Raw genomic sequence first — 10918 nt, 5'->3', positions numbered from 1 at the left:
TGTTTAACATATTTTGGTATGATCACACTCTTAAAGTCATCCATAAATGCATGACAACTAAATTTATCTATAACTTGATCTTACCTTCTTCCAATATCCCTATCCTTCAATGGATATTCAATAGTTTTGAATCTTTTTAGGGTATGTGCATGATCATGGTCAACCAAACTATGTCCTTAAGTGGCAATGAAAAATCAGCAAATCAGGGTTATGTCAACTTGACGTACAATTTTCAACTTGTTATAAAAAATTTATTAAAAATTTTTGACAAAAGAAACTGTAGGAAATTGAATTCAATTTCTAAACTACTAGGCCTTCTCTAAAGGGGAAAAAAAAAAGATTGGTCAAAATTTTTAATTTTAATGCAATAGTACAAAAATTTCAAGACAAAAATAAGTAGGCATATGTTTAACCACCTTAATCAAAACCAAATGATAAGAATTTTTAATTATATTAAATATATATAATAAGTAGACTCATGCCTGGATGTGACACATATTTTTGAGTTTTTTTCTTCCAAATAAATAATTAATTATGAAATTTTTACAATAGTATTTTTAGAATAAGAAAACTTTTGTGTCTGATCACCTTAAGAAATTCAAAACTATACAATTTTTTTCCCTTATAGTAGGAGAAGTATAGAATGTGACACATCTATTGGATTTTTAAAATGTCTTACCATTTAAAAGTTATATTTATTTGTCAATTAGTGTGTCAATCATTACTTTATACGTAACTTCATTAGAAAATGAATAATAATTACTTACTAAACTTGTAATTTGATAGATATTACATTTATGGAAAGATAAAAGAAATTATTAAGAAACCCTTTTCGTTTCAACAAATTTGAGTGAAAAAAAAGCGACCAAATACATGTTTGAAGTCAAAAACACATAAGAAAAAGTCAAAAGCTCATTTTTGAGACATTTTTATAGTTGACCATGTAGGGTGGCTATCAAAAGAAATACTAGGCCTAATAAAGGTGTTAATATTTTGGTTTGGTATTAGGATGGGTGGAAAAAAAGTTAGAATAGATTTTGAAATGATTTGAGGCATTTCTGAACTACATATTTTTCAAATTGACACTTTTTGGCACACCATCATCCTGCACACACCCTTTACATTAACTAATTTTTGTCCTAAAGTAGCCAAAGAGTTTACATGAAAAAAATCATTTAAGAAAGAAATACTTCCACAAATATCACATTTACCAGAAGGACATGATTTAAAAAAAATATTGGTCATTAGGTGGCTTACAAAACAAACTTGATATGAAATTGAGCATGAGTTTCACAACAACATGTGATTCTTTCCTTGTTAATCCTTACATACCATGGTTTACACTTTTCAAAAGATTTTTGACTAATGGTAATAGTTAACACCTTATCATCTAAATATTTTTTGAATAATTTTGTTTGATTCAAGTGGAAAAGGAGTTTAGGATGTGGATTACATATTTTTGAACACTAATAATTTTAATATTAGATCTTGGGAATACCACTAGAAGTCCACAAGCTATTTGTTGGATCACATTAAAAGTTAACCCTTCTCTTTAAATATATTTATAAATTCTTATGACTCACATTAAGATAACCACTTATGTTACTAATCAATCTTTTTTCAATAGCTGATTTGTTAACTAAAGTTGTTGTTATTACTCATGAAGCTACATTCTTATATTTAGAGCGACTTCTCTTTCTAATAACATCAGAGTCACTAGCAATAGTGAATACAAATTATTTTAAAGACTCATTTTTATTCTTGGGTTTTGCATACATTCCTAACCTTTTTATTACTTTTTTCTTTTTAGACATTTTAATTTGTTGCAACATCAACTGACATTGAAATCCAAAATTCTTGTTATAAAAAAAATGTCTATATAATCTATTAGCATGTGTCCTTATCTATCTCTATGATACTAATCCATGAAAATTATCCAGCACACCATTAGAAAAATAAAAATTATGTTCATGCACTTCAGTATCATTCAAAGATGTTTGTTCACTACTTGGTGTTTCCATGTCTAGATGCTTACCATTGTTATTTTCAATTGGCATTTCATTTTCAATGTTATTTGGAATTTGAATCTCATGTTCATTTTTTCTTGGTATTTCTTTTGGGGCTTGAATTTCTGTTGGAATTTTTTGTGCATGATCATTTGACAATCTATTCACATGAAGAAAACCTAAATCATTTAAATCGTAAACTACTTCTACAAAATCACCAATTTCATCATGAGAAAAAATTCAAGGGTTTGAAGACACACTTGTATTGAATGTTTGATTAGAACGTGCACCTAAATCTCCTTGTATTGGGTTCTCTTCTTCAGCCCCTTCATCCATCATGGTATCTTCAATGTCTTTCTCTTTTGAAACAATATTTTAAATTAAAGACCCAACATTTCTCAAATCTCTAATTCTTTTTCTTCTCTCTCATTGATCTTCATTCTCTTTGTTTGTTGCAATATCCTCATTTGTCAAAACTTTTATTTTCTTCTTTCTTTGTTGTTTTGATCCCATGTTTGCACTAGTTTTGAATTCAAATCAATAGCTTGCAAATTTTAGAAGATGACAAAAAAATAGAATAATTGTTACATGAATTCCTTGTTGCAGCTCAAGACTGACAATCAATCATTGTAATGATTGATAAGTTCTTTGTGGGTCATATTTTGGGGCCCAAAAGGTACTAACCAATTAGGCACCCAATTTTTTAAAAATTGAGTACCTAGTTCTAAATTGGGCACCTAATATTTTAATAATTTGGTACTCGATTCTAAATCGAGCACCCAATTTGTAAATAATCAGGTACCCAGTTATTTAAATATTGGGTGCTCAATTCATACAATGGCTAAATTTGAATCGGGCACCCAGTTTTTGAGTTTAAAATTGGGTGCCTGATTATAATGCCATGGGCGAGAATTTCACTTTGGCATCAGGTTTTTCCTTGGAGAAATTCTTGGTATAGGTTTGGTGGGACCAATCATGTGCCTTTATGTATCAAATTTTGACTAAGACAATTAATCGACAATTTTAGGGATTGTTATAATTTTTATATGTTCTTCCCCATTGATTTTTTTGACAAAATGAAAATCCATTATAGGTCTTAATGTTCTAATTTCAAAAATGTAATTTTTATAATATTATGAGATCAATTGCTATTTTTTCATTATTTATTAATCAAAAGTGTCTATTAAACATAAAATAGTGAGATTCACTAAAACTTTAATAACTTTTTAAATATTTCTTATTTCTTAAATTAATTTATATGTCGTCAATCTTCATACAATTCTTTTGAATTTTATTTTTTGATGAATAGTCCCTTCCTAATATTTAAAAAATACAATAAATTTACATATTCACAAAACAAAAGGGCCAAGTGGAACAGGATCACCCTCTGAGTTCATACAACCATAGGCTGGAAATCAACTATTCATCAAAAATAACTTTTATAAAACATTAGAAAACAAAGAAATCCTCATGCCACCAATGTAACTCCAGTCAATGGAGGAGGATCCTTATCATCATAAAAATAAAATTCCAAAAAACTTAAATTTGGATTAAATTATGGTGTCCATACATGAGAGATTTTAGAAATTAGGTCAATGATAAATTAAAAATTAATAAAAAAATTCATTACATAACTAATCAAGATTATTCTCATCGGTCTTTGGTGTGTTAGTTAACTTCTTTAAAAGGATTGATAGAAAGTCATTTATTTGTGTCAAATTATGGTGGCAATACACAAGTGTGGTATGGTCCTAAAACAAGCATTTTGAAAAAGTGGTTTTTAAAGATCCATACCAAAAAAATTCTATTATATAGGAATAAAAATAAATTACATATTGAAAATGGAGATTCCTTTGCACTACAATTTTTATTTATGAAGGTTTTCTATATTTAATCTCTAAATGCCTCAAATTTTGGCATCAATTGATAATATATTTCAAAAACAAAAAAAAAACTTCCACTTTTTGGCCAAAAGTGAGACCCAACTTGCATTTATCAAGCTATGAAAGATGATTCTATTGAAGGTAAGAAAACTACGTTGATCTCTCATGTGAGAAAGAATGATAGACGATAATTGATAGTCATTGTTCAAACCATATGACTGGTGCTACCAGTATGTTTGAAAATATGAAACATTTTATCAAAAGTACTATTAATTTTGACAGTGATGAACCATTTTATGTGAAAGGTAAAGCATCAATTATATTGAGTGATAAGATAAAATGTGACAATGCATATTGTATTTATGGTTTAAAATATAATTTTTTTAGTGTGGCACAATTGATTAGCTTAGGGTACCGAGGTTAATTCCAAAACAAAAAAGAAAAAAATATTTGATGCTACTGGTGAACTAATTGGAAGTGATGATGATTAAACAAGAGGTACCTTGTTCTTTATAGACCTATCTAAAGATACTTTTCTATTTGCACACTTTAAAAATATCTAATTATGTCATAAGATGCTATGTCATGTGAACTTTGATAATTTAGTAAGCATTAGTAAAATGAAATGATTTAGAGGATTACTAGGATTGAGAAAACCTAATAAAGTAGTGTGTGAAAACAATGTCAAAAGGGAAAAAAGAAAAATTCTAGTTTCAAGAGAAAGGCCTATTCTTCTAATGATATTTTGGATTTGATTTATACTGATCTTTGTGGTCCTATTGGAGTGAAAAGCTATTACACTAATAAATACTTTAATTTATTTGTTGATGACTTCTTTAGAAGGATGATTGAGATGTTTCTAAAAGAAAAATCTGATGCATTACAAAATTTTAAGTGGTATTTAGCTAGAGTTGAGGAGGAAATAGGAAAGAGTCTAAAATGCTTGAGATAAAATAGAGATGGCTAATTTATATTAGATGAGTTCATAATATTTTTCAATGACAAAGGAATAAAGAGACAAATGAGTGCACCAATGATTCCACCATAGAATGGGATAGCTAAAAAAAGGATTAGATCAATCATGTATTGTGCAAGGACATCAGTTATGCAAAATAATACTTCACAAAAGTATTGGAGAGAAGTTGTAAGTAGTGCAAATTATATTTTGAATCGAGTTCAAGTGAAGAAAGGTGAAAACAAAACACCTTTTGTTCTTTGACATGGCTATACAATGCGAATTATTTCAAATCTTTTGGAAGCAAGTGTTACACACTAAAAGAGACAATGAAAGGAAAACTTGATTCAAAAATTGATGAAGGCCATTCCCTAGGATATTTCACTAAAAGAAAGGCATATAAGTGTTTGAATTCTAACACTAGTAAAATTGTGGAAAGTGCACATGTCAGAGTTGATGGATTTGCAAGAAAGACTGAGGAGGAATAAAAGAAATATCTTAAGATTATATAATTTTTGTCTGCATCTATGAAGGTGAACCTTACACCTTACTTGTACCACATAAGGAGGCTACCAAGCACTGATAGCTAGCCATTACCAAGGTTTAGCAAAAAACTTTTGCTAAGCATGGGCAAACTTTTGACCATTAGGATGAAGGTGCCCAACCATAGATAGAATAAGTCAAACAATAGAGAGAGGGAACCAAACAACATATAGATAATGTTGAATTATAGCTAGAGATAATTGAAATAGAAGACCAAGCATAACCAATTGAAATACATGAAGAAAATAGAAGATCTAAACCTTTCCTAGAAAAATATGTAAGGTGGAATCTCACACTTGACCAAATGATTGGAAGAAAATATTTGGGATTCGTGACAAGAAGTATGTTGAAGATGTTGGAAATATTATGACAGGATAAGTTACTGAGGAGATAGGTGAATCACTAACCAATAAAAATTTATCCTTAATTAAAGATTAATCTTTAATGTCTATTTTGATCTAATTGCATGCATGAGAAACTGGAAAGAATAAAGCATTCATAGCACTTTAACACACAAGATTTGATGACCAAGAAACTTTCCTAATAGAAAGTAAAACAAGGATGGGGATGATACCCACAAGCTTTAGTACTACAGTATAAAGTTGTCTTGTTAAGGCTTATAATGACCACTTTTGATGATCTACCCTGTTAGGAGCTATAAGGACTACTAGGTCTACCTTGGAAAAGGATTTGCAAACATACAATGAAGTATGGACTTGGTAAAGAGATTTACATAAGACTGTTAGGTCTACCTTGTTAAAGGATTTGACTAATCTCCACCTATTAGGATGAAGCAGTTGCTGATCTTTGATTTGCAACTTGGTTTGTTGAATGAGATTCCTCTAAGTGTACTAATCACCTTGCTATGATAGATAAATATTTGCTACTCCTTATACTATTGCAGCCTTTGTAATTTTCTCTTCTACTCTTCTCTGATTATATATTACTTCTCTTCTATGATTTGGATGTGATACAATACATTGCATATATACCAATCCAATTACACAATTACAAAGTTAGCCACAATAAAAGTTTACACAAATATTATAAAATTGGCCAAAGTGTAGAAACTTAGGTTCTAAAGACTAACTTGGTGAGGTTCTGATACTCAGCATCCACTATTAATGCTCAAAATCATCATGAACTTAGTAGACATAGAAGCTTAGTCGATACTGATCACTTCCAAGTATTTTTGAACTTGGTCTGCACTGGTGACTCAGTGAATACTAAGAAACTAGGCATATAAACTAAATCCATTGATTCACATTGCATAGCTTGGTCAATGCTATCACCTTGAGCTCGATATCAACTAAGTCACTTGGTTAACATTGAGTAGCTCGATTAACACTAGATTCACATCACATCAACTATGAATTTGGTAACCATTGCACAACTTAGCTTGCACTAGAAAACTTGTTCATGCACTGAGATGTCATGTTTACATTGCTGATCATCAACTTTGTATTAACTACTCAGTGCAAATTGATATCTATCCAAAGGACTCAATAGCAATTGTAGAATTTGGTAACAAATAAAATGCTTGGATAACACTCTTAATTGTACAATATTCTTTTTATGAACTTACAAAATGAATAAGTATATGTCACTAATAACAAACATGACTAGAATGTAAAAAATCCCCCCTTTTGGCATTAGTGAAAAAATAGACTTATCAGTCAAAACTGAATTCAAGAATGTTCAACAACAACTTTATCCATCACCTTACATGTCCAACTTAGTAGAGTAAACTATTTTTGAGATTTTTCAAAATTGGTTTTGTAAGAGATATTTTTGTACATGGTAATGCTCCTCCATACATAATTTATAATATACTATACATCTTTATACAATATACATCTAAATATATCTTTTCCAATCTTCTTTGAATTTTTTCCCTCTTTCTCTCTTTTATTTTTTTAATCTTATCCAATCTTCTTCCCCTTTATATCTTCTTATAGTTTATCCCCCTTTTTGACATTAATGCCAAAGATTTTATGCAATATGAATTTATATAGTAATGTTAAAATGTGACAAGTTTGAATGTTCCTTCAGGATGAGCGCCAAAGTGTTGTCCCAATTCTCTTGCAAGACCTTGTATGTGTGCAATGCAACTTGCCCTTATGCTGACAATTCAATCATATGATCTACAATAGATAAATTATTGTAATGTGCTTTTGTAGTTAATCCATGTTAGCGATAATCAAATTTTGAATATCTATCAGTGTAGATCTAATTCTTACTTTTTCTCTGAGTAGTTTTTCCTACATACTTGTCAAAAATATGATCTTATTGAAGTGAGCAAAGCTAGAACTTAGGTAAAGATGCAATTTTTGTGCACTTCCCTTCAGATCTTCATCAATTTTTGATAATTTATCTCTTATCTCTTTTGTGAAAATTGATGTGTCACATAGTTTACCAAAAATTAAAGATACGTTAATGCAAGAGGTTTCTAGAGAGCCCAAAATAGTGGACAATTCTACTCGATAAATGGCAATTTGTTCAAAAATAATTTCTTAAACATTTTCTCAATTTTCTGCAATAATTTATCCTATCCATCTAAATCTTCACTATATTTCTAGACCACCTCTGCCAACTAATACAAAATTGGTTGAGAAGTGTCACCCTCTATGCCTAGAGCCTCTGCTAGAATGTTCTTAACATCCTCAATGATCTTAAACTCTTTGTTTATTTCTTCTCTTAGCCTTTGGTGCTCGGCTTTCTTTTGAAGAAGTTCACCAAAAATTTGCATTTGATCTAGATTTAGATTTGAGATGTCCCATTTAGGGATGACAATCTCCTCATCAAGATCTATATCCTCCTCCTTTTCTTTCCTTTTACCCAAAAATTTTGTGCTCGGTTGAGGCTTCGTCTCAAACTATCCTTGCACTTATTGCTTGCATACTAGGAATGGAAAAAATTGTGGAAATAGTAGGAATTGCTGCAAAAATGGATACTGCACTCATTGAAATATTGGTTATAGGAATACTTGATGTGGAAGAAATTGATGTAGAGGGAGAAGCTTGCTACTCACAAGATGAAGTGATAGGCACTACTATCAGTGAAGTACTAAGCTAGACTAGTGCAAAGATTGATTGAGTGCTTGTACTTGCAGTGCTAGTCACAATCAATCCTACTTAGGGTATCTCTAGGCTTAATGTTATCAATTTTTTTCTTGGAGAATGAGGAAGGGATTCTATTATAATTGTAGCAATCTTCACTAGGTTGGCCTTCTCAACATCTTGTGCATCTTCGTTGGTAGACTCTTGCTCCTATTCCTCTTCATCATCTATATTATCAACATAAGTCACTTCTTCATCATTTTTCTCTTCATCTTTCTCCTCCTGATCATCATCATCCTTATCACTTATACTTACAAATAAATCACTCAATTTTTGAAGAAGATAGACATTCTTCCATGTATTTGTAGCATTCTTCACAACATGCTCTATTTCATTCAATAAAATAAGACAACTATTGAATCTTAAAGTTAACTTTTCGTCATTTTTCTTCAAAGATTCTTTCACCTCCTTGTCATTCAAATTTGGTAGAAGCTACCTTAGCATCTGCTCATGTATATCTGTTGCATTTTGCATTGCATGTTACCATCTTGGCTTAATTTTGTCTATTAAAGTATTAGGAATCTATTGAGTAAGCTAGTCAGATGAGTATTTTCACTTACCCATTTTGGATATCAATATATCCTTAATCTAGTTCTATTCATCAGTAGTCTTGGTCCAATATTTTAGTGCCTTGAAGTTTGTGATGTCAAAACCTGATTCCAACCCTTTCATTCTTTCCTCAAATGTGGGTGGAGACCTCTTGAAAATTATGTCTCCTCATTCTTGATCTTCTTTCTTCCCGGAGGATCTCCTCGTGAACACAATAGTGGATGTCTTGGCAGGTTTGATAATGATTACCTTACCCTTATTCTTTAGTGACTCCTCTTTTCTAAATCCTCTTCATCCTCTGCTTCTTCATCCTCACCTTTTTCTTTATTTAATAGAAGAGTAGAACTAGTTTTTAGTTTGGCAGTCCTCTTCTTGCCTTTGTTAACTGCCTGAGAAAGCTTGATCTCTAGTTTTATCCTAGCCTTTGCCTCATCATAGGTTCCAAAGTAAGTAGCCTTGGGATGAACTAGCTCATTTATTAATTTCTCAATTATGTCTTTGGTTTCATCAATATTCATCTCATATCCTAGATATTTTACCATGCAATTCTTGGCCTTACTGCCTGAATATTTACCTTGTCATTATATAATCCTCAACTAATTTCCTATGGATTTGGAATATGTTATTCATTTTCTCCTTAGATGCATAAAAATAGTTATCCATGATACTTGTATAATTCTCTCCTATTTCAGCAATATATTCATTGATTTGATAAAGGATTGGTACATCTTTTCTCCAAACAACAGTACCTTTTGATGGGAAGAACTTTTGAACATTGAAAAATAAACATATCAAGAGTGAACCAAACTTACATGGATTATTATTTGAAGTCCTGATGCTCTCCATTTTTTTGTTGAACTAGTTTAATATTAACTCAGCAAGCACAAGAGAAAGGTTATTCTTGACTACCTTGTAAGCCAAGTCCACAACTTCACATGACACATTGTTCAAACTGCTAGAGTTGTATAACTTGTGTGTGATGATATGAATACCAAACCTCAATTCCATGTCAGTGAAACTACTTATTTTCATTCCCCTTCCATCAACTCAGCTAGGTTCTGGTCATTTTGGCTTTTATTAACATGGGGAGATTGGTGATAGTGTGGATCATCTTCTTTGTGATCAAAATTGGTTGCTCCAACCATATTTGACTATTATGCACATGGTTGAGGATGTATCTTATCCACTTAATTTGGAAATCTCATGGCATATGAGTAATATGTGTTAAACCTTTAGCTTCCAGATGTTGGTGTTCCAGTTTCAATATGGCATTAACACATAGTTTCACTAAGGTTTCATCTATTTCAAAAGTACTAATATCCTAAATTGCACATTTGAAATGAGAGTGAATGTCATTGATTAAGAGTACCTTTGGAGGGATTTTAGATTGTGCTTTGCTCGGATCTAAGGTTTTTGTAATGGTAGGAGTAAGCTTGAAATCTAATTCCTTCCATTCCACACCTTGAACCAACATATTTAAACCTCTTTTCACCTAGCTACTAGTAGATACCATCTTTTCTCAGTAGGGATTGAAAATATTTCCAAAATTTTCTCAAATCACTTGAATTCTTAAAAATAGCTTTGTACAAATAGCTCTCAAAAATTCACGGTGAGAAATGACTTCGATTTCTCTCCTTTTATAAAATTTTTCCATAAATGCCTTGTATGAATATTAGATCAAATTGACAAACTATCATCCACTTCACTTGCATCGAATACTTGGTAGAGTCTTCAATGATTTGGTAACCATATAAGACTTAGTTACAGACCTTGCTCGGTAGAGTCTGTAGTCTGACCCGATCGGTAAGGAAGGTAACTTGGTAGTAATTGGTACCTCTTAAATTGGTGATCACTTCTTATCTT

Source organism: Cupressus sempervirens, chromosome 3, assembly GCF_028749045.1.
Source record: "Cupressus sempervirens isolate cs-2001-9-10 chromosome 3, ASM2874904v1, whole genome shotgun sequence".
Classification (NCBI taxonomy): domain Eukaryota; kingdom Viridiplantae; phylum Streptophyta; class Pinopsida; order Cupressales; family Cupressaceae; genus Cupressus; species Cupressus sempervirens.
This window is presented reverse-complemented; position numbering follows the sequence as displayed.